Below are 5,576 nucleotides of genomic sequence, written 5' to 3'. Positions count from 1 at the left end.
GGGTGGGCGGGTGGGTGAGGGCGTGGGAGGTGGTGTCTGTAGGGAATGTCCCCTTTGGGGAGGAGAATTGACAGTTGGGGTTCTGAGGATGGGGGAGCTGTAGCCAGCACCATGTCCCTCCTGTGTGACCAACTCAGAGTCCCATGAAATTGGGGCTTGGGAGGGGAAGGGACACTGGCTTGGGAACCAGAGACCTGGGCTGGCCTGGCTCACAGTCGCTGGACCTCTGTGATCTGGGTCAAAAAACAAGAACACCAATTCCTGTCCTGCCCACTCACTGCCAGGTGGGACCTGAACCCTGGCATCACCAGCATTGGGAATGTGGGCCACTGACTCAGCCACTATCCCGGAGACCTATTTGGGCCACCTGGGGTGGGTGCCTGGGCCACAGGGAGGGGTCCGGTGGCCTTCAGGGCAGTGGCTGTGGGGCTGAAGCCTCGAGGAACCACATCTCTGCACAGGAGGGCCAGGCTGCAGGACCTCGGAGACAACCTAGTTGGGTGTGCTGGGGTCTGTGGGTCCCAGGTCCTGGCCTCACCGGGTCCCCACGGCGCTGTCAGCTCCCAGGCTGCTTCCCTCGTCTGCCTCTCGGCTCCTGAAAGGCTCTGTGCTCCAAAGCCACCTCCTCCAGGCGGCCCTCGGACCCCCACCTCCGCTCAGTACCGATCTGCACCGTGGTCTCTGGCTCTCCATCGTGACCTCAAACCTGGCTCGTCCTTGCTCCTAGCGAGGCTTGGGGTCAGGGGCGTCCGAGGTGGGGGACATCCGGGGGGGTTAGGTGGCTGGCGCGGGGAGCCGGGGTTGGGAGGGGTTGTGTCCTTAGGCTGCGGCGCTGCGGGATGGGGCGAGGACACCGGAGGGGTGAGAGCCCCGGCGGGGCAGCAGCGGGGGCCGCAAGCGCCCGGTCCCTCGGCCAGGGGCCCCCACCCGCGCGGACCCGGGGGCGGGGCAGGGGCGGGGCCTGGCGGCGCTGACGTCACCTCGCCTATAAAGCGGCTCGGGCGCAGCGGGCCCGGCTTTGTGGAGCGCTGCAGAGGGTGCGCGCGGGCCGCGGCTGCCGAACAAAGGAGCAGGGGCGCCGCCGCGGGGACCCGCCACCCAACTCCCGGGGCCGCGCCGCGGCCTCCCGTCCACCGCCACCATGACCGCCAACGGCACAGCCGAGGCGGTGCAGATCCAGTTCGGCCTCATCAACTGCGGCAACAAGTACCTGACGGCCGAGGCGTTCGGGTTCAAGGTGAACGCGTCTGCCAGCAGCCTGAAGAAGAAGCAGATCTGGACGCTGGAGCAGCCCCCCGACGAGGCGGGCAGCGCGGCCGTGTGCCTGCGCAGCCACCTGGGCCGCTACCTGGCGGCGGACAAGGACGGCAACGTGACCTGCGAGCGCGAGGTACCCGGTCCCGACTGCCGCTTCCTCATCGTGGCGCACGACGACGGCCGCTGGTCGCTGCAGTCCGAGGCGCACCGGCGCTACTTCGGCGGCACCGAGGACCGCCTGTCGTGCTTCGCGCAGACGGTGTCCCCCGCCGAGAAGTGGAGCGTGCACATCGCTATGCACCCGCAGGTTAACATCTACAGCGTCACCCGTAAGCGCTACGCGCACCTGAGCGCGCGGCCGGCGGACGAGATCGCCGTGGACCGCGACGTGCCCTGGGGCGTCGACTCGCTCATCACCCTCGCCTTCCAGGACCAGCGCTACAGCGTGCAGACCGCCGACCACCGCTTCCTGCGCCACGACGGGCGCTTGGTGGCGCGCCCCGAGCCGGCTACTGGCTACACGCTGGAGTTCCGCTCCGGCAAAGTGGCCTTCCGCGACTGCGAGGGCCGTTACCTGGCGCCGTCGGGGCCCAGCGGCACGCTCAAGGCGGGCAAGGCCACCAAGGTGGGCAAGGACGAGCTCTTTGCCCTGGAGCAGAGCTGCGCCCAGGTGGTGCTGCAGGCGGCCAACGAGAGGAACGTGTCCACGCGCCAGGGTGAGTGGGGACGCTGCCCCCGCCTCTCCCGGTCCGTGCACAAAGCGCACCCCACCCGCGCCCCTCCAACCTCCCGCCCTTTCTCGCCCGCGGCGCCGCTGCGGTCCGGAGCACTGCCCAGTGCGCCCCCGCTAGGCACGCGGGCTACCCCGCCCGGAAGGGGCGAGGGGTGGGGCTTTGCTCTTCCTCGGGCACCGCTGCCCACCTCCCACCCCGGGCTGGGGTCTTGGGCTCCCCTAGACTCCGCGGAATCGCAACCGTGCGTGCACCCTCCTAACCCCCCAGCCCAATCTCCGCTCTCCCCACGCGCGCTGATCCCTCGGATAGGCGGCCCCAGCTCTTGGGGAGCGGGCGCCCTACCCCATTTCTTCATGCCCCTCCCCCCGCCGGCAGGCCTGAGGCTCGGGGGTCCGAGGCAAGGGTCGCCACTCGCAAGGGCGCGCCTCCACCCCCACCGGCAACCTTTCGCGGGCGAGATGGGGGAGGTTAGCCATGCCTTTGATCCCGGCGGGGCGCGCCTCCACCTCCCCGTCTGCCCGGCCTTCCTCCACCTCCTCCCGCTGCCGGGCGGGGTGGGCCTCCGCTGGTGGCGGGGGCGCGCGGGGTGTCTGCCCTTCCCCCCAGCCCCTCCTCCCGCGTCTGCCCCGCGCTCGAGGCCGCGGCCTTTGTGAGTAGGGGGGCGGGTCGCCTCGACTGGGTCCTGCCTCGCCCCCTTTGTCCTGCTCCATCTCTGCGGATGGGAAAACCAGATGCAGCGGGGCGGGGGAGGGGATAGGCTTTTGCGGGTCACCCCTGCAGAGAAGCCCCCTGCGCCGCCCCCGGGCCCAGAGCTCAGGTCCACAGGTTCCCCAGGAGGCGGTCTCTCTCCTCGCGCCGCGGCCCGGGAACGGCGTGGCGCGGATGGCGGCCCTCCCGGCACCCCGCCCTTCGCCCGCCGCGCGCGTCTCCGGGCCGGTGCGCTGAGCTCCGCTCTGCTGGTGACCGAGGGCGGCTTCAGCGCGAGCCAGGAGACCCCAGGCCAGCTCGCTCGGGATGCCCCTACCCTCGTGTGAACCCATCCCTAGGGCGCTCGCCGGGAACAATTGACTGCAACTCGATCCGTCCCCTCCGGGGCCTCCTGCAGGCACGGCTATTTGCGACTGTGCGCCAGAAATGGGCGCCCCCTCTTTCCCTTCTTTCTCAGATTCTCCCCCAGGGGGTTTCTCTTCCTTTTGGCGTCCTCTTCCACTCTTGGCGGAGAAGCTGTTCCTTGCCTGCAGACAGAGGCCCCGCTGGAGGGAGGGGCCTGGGGGGATCTTTTTTTTCCCTGGATAGGAAGTCGGACCCCAGGCCTTGGAGATGGCTGGACGGGAGCCCAGTTTGGATCCTCATCCCTCCTCTTGGAAGGAGCCCTCCTGACGGCCCCCTCTTGGCTGTGGGCTCTGCAGAAGAGGGAAAGAGCCCATGGCAGTAGGGGTGAGGGCGGAGGCCTGTTTGGGGTAATGGCCATTTTGTGCCTTAAGTCCCAGAGAGGTGAAGCTGCTTGTCTTCGGTCACACAGCAAGTGACGCACAAGTAAGCAGCATGCAGAAGTGGGTGCATTTGGTTCCAGAAAACCCTTTTCCTATTTCCCACAGCTTAGGGCCGGCAGAGCTCCTCACCTGTTCAGCAGGCCTTGAGCCCTACTGAGGGGAACTGCTGAGCCATGAGTGACCGAGTGGGGTTCCTATTGTCTTGGGGACATTACAAAGGGTCAAGGAAAAGGCAGCGGGTACAGGGTATTAGATGGGTGAGTCCTTTCTGAGCAGGACATTTGAGCTGGCCTGACGGATGAATAGAAGGTGGCAGGTATCAGGGGAGTGTGTGGACCAGCGTTGTAGGCAGTGGGTTTCGCCTGTGCAAGGCGCTATGGCAGGAAGGTACAGAGAAAGCCCAGTGTGGCTGGGAGGAAGCTTGTGAGGTTGGGGGACCCTCGATGGGTGCTTAGTGCAGGGCTATGGTCCTTGCCTTGGGGTTGCAGCCACAGCCTCCTGTGGGGAAGAAGTTGCAGAAGTAGGTGGCCTTGGCCCTGGGGGGCAGGAAGGAGCGGAGAAGCTGAGGGTGTTTTTGGCGAGCCTGGGCAGATACTCCCCTCTCCTGAGAAGCTTGCTGGGGGTGTCTGGGGTGTGATTCAGGCTGATAGGGTGGGAGGAACCAGAAATTGCAGCCAGGAGAGGTGGTGGTGATAGCTCAGCCTGGAGTTTAAAGGGATGTGGAACCGGGTTGGGGGGGGATGGGGGGACTTGGGGGCCGAGGCTGGGGCTCCTCTGGCCTCAGATCTTGGGGTCATTATCTTGTTTCTATGTCAGCCAGCTCCCGGGGGGCTTTTGGGGAACTGGAGTCTGCAGGGGTGGGCGTGGGGGGGCGTGTCTGCTGAGGCCATTTTGGACGGGCCTGCGTGGCAAGGGGGAGGTGTCTGCTTCCGACACACATGCTGGGGAACGCCAGCCAGGAAGGGGAGGATCCGGGCTTAGCTGGCAGGGGGATGTGAATCATCTCTGCAGGCCTGCACGGGCGGGTCCGGGTGGGGGCAGGGTGTTCCCCTTTGAAAAACGCTGTGACCTGCTTTTCAGCCTCAGTTTCCCCATCTGCAAAGTGTGCATTCCAAGCCTCCTCAGGCTGGCCCAGAGCTGCCCTGGGCAGGGCCTTTCAGCCCATCACACCAGAGGCTGGGTCGGCTGAGTGAGTGCTCCTTTGTCTTCTCAGCACGCCCCGGGCTCCTCCCTGCTCCCCAGGATCCACACCTGATCCACACCTATCCTGGCCTCACCACACTTCCTGTCTTCTCTCATCTGTTCGTGTCCTCTCCCGCTGACCTCCTTGCATCCGGGTCTCCATGCCAGGGATAGGACCTGTCCTCCCTGCTGGCTTGGGACATGCCCTCTCCCAGCCACTCCGAGGATGGCTGACTGAGGAAGGGCTGGTCAAGCTGGGCGTTGCAGGATGTGTAAGAGTTCTCCCCATGAGGCAGGGAATGGCTTGTATAAGGATACAGAGGCATTTGAAATGGCCAGGTGGTTGCAGGAGTCGACTGGAAAGTGGAGTGGTGAGGTGAAGCCACAGAACATTCCAGGGCCCCTCTTCTAAATGAGATGGAGGGAGTGTCTGTTTTGAACAAACCAGGGGCCTCTGGGGATTGTTAAGGCCTGGGGGTGGTGATGGGGACTAGAGGGTGTGAGGCAACCAGGGGGTGCCCCTCTCAGCCACCATAGAGAGAATGGTTCAGAAGGCCAGGCACACTGGCTCTCACCTGTAATCCAAGCACTTTGGGAGGCCAAGGAGGGAGGATGGCTTCAGCCCAGGAGTTCAAGGCCAGCTTGGGCAACATGGCAAAACCCCTGTCTACAAAAAATACAAAAAATTAGCCAGGCATGGTGATGCACGCTTGTCATCCCAGCTACTTAGGAGGCCGAGATGGAAGGATTGCTTGAGCCTAGGAGTTTGAGGCTGCAGTGAGCCAAGATCATGCCACTGCACTCCAGCTTGGGCAACAGAGCAAGACCCTGTCTCAAAAAATTTTTTTTGGCCAGGTGCGGTGGCTTATGTCTGTAATCCCAGCACTTTGGGAGTCTGAGGCAGGCGGAT

At 65.0% G+C, this 5,576-nt stretch overlaps 1 pseudogene across 1 annotated transcript; it reads left to right on the top strand.

Annotated features, from left to right (window-relative positions):
- The first annotated feature begins 1,017 nt into the window (after positions 1-1,017).
- Positions 1,018-3,025, top strand: LOC111534750 (annotated as a pseudogene). The gene is made up of 3 exons (XR_002729197.2): positions 1,018-2,142; positions 2,367-2,458; positions 2,772-3,025. The product of XR_002729197.2 is annotated as a fascin pseudogene (transcript).
- The last annotated feature ends 2,551 nt before the right edge of the window (positions 3,026-5,576 follow it).

Source organism: Piliocolobus tephrosceles, unplaced genomic scaffold (genome assembly GCF_002776525.5).
Source record: "Piliocolobus tephrosceles isolate RC106 unplaced genomic scaffold, ASM277652v3 unscaffolded_25074, whole genome shotgun sequence".
Taxonomy (NCBI): Eukaryota; Metazoa; Chordata; class Mammalia; order Primates; family Cercopithecidae; genus Piliocolobus; species Piliocolobus tephrosceles.
Note: the sequence above shows the minus strand (reverse complement) of the source record. Positions and strands in the feature narration are given on the sequence as shown.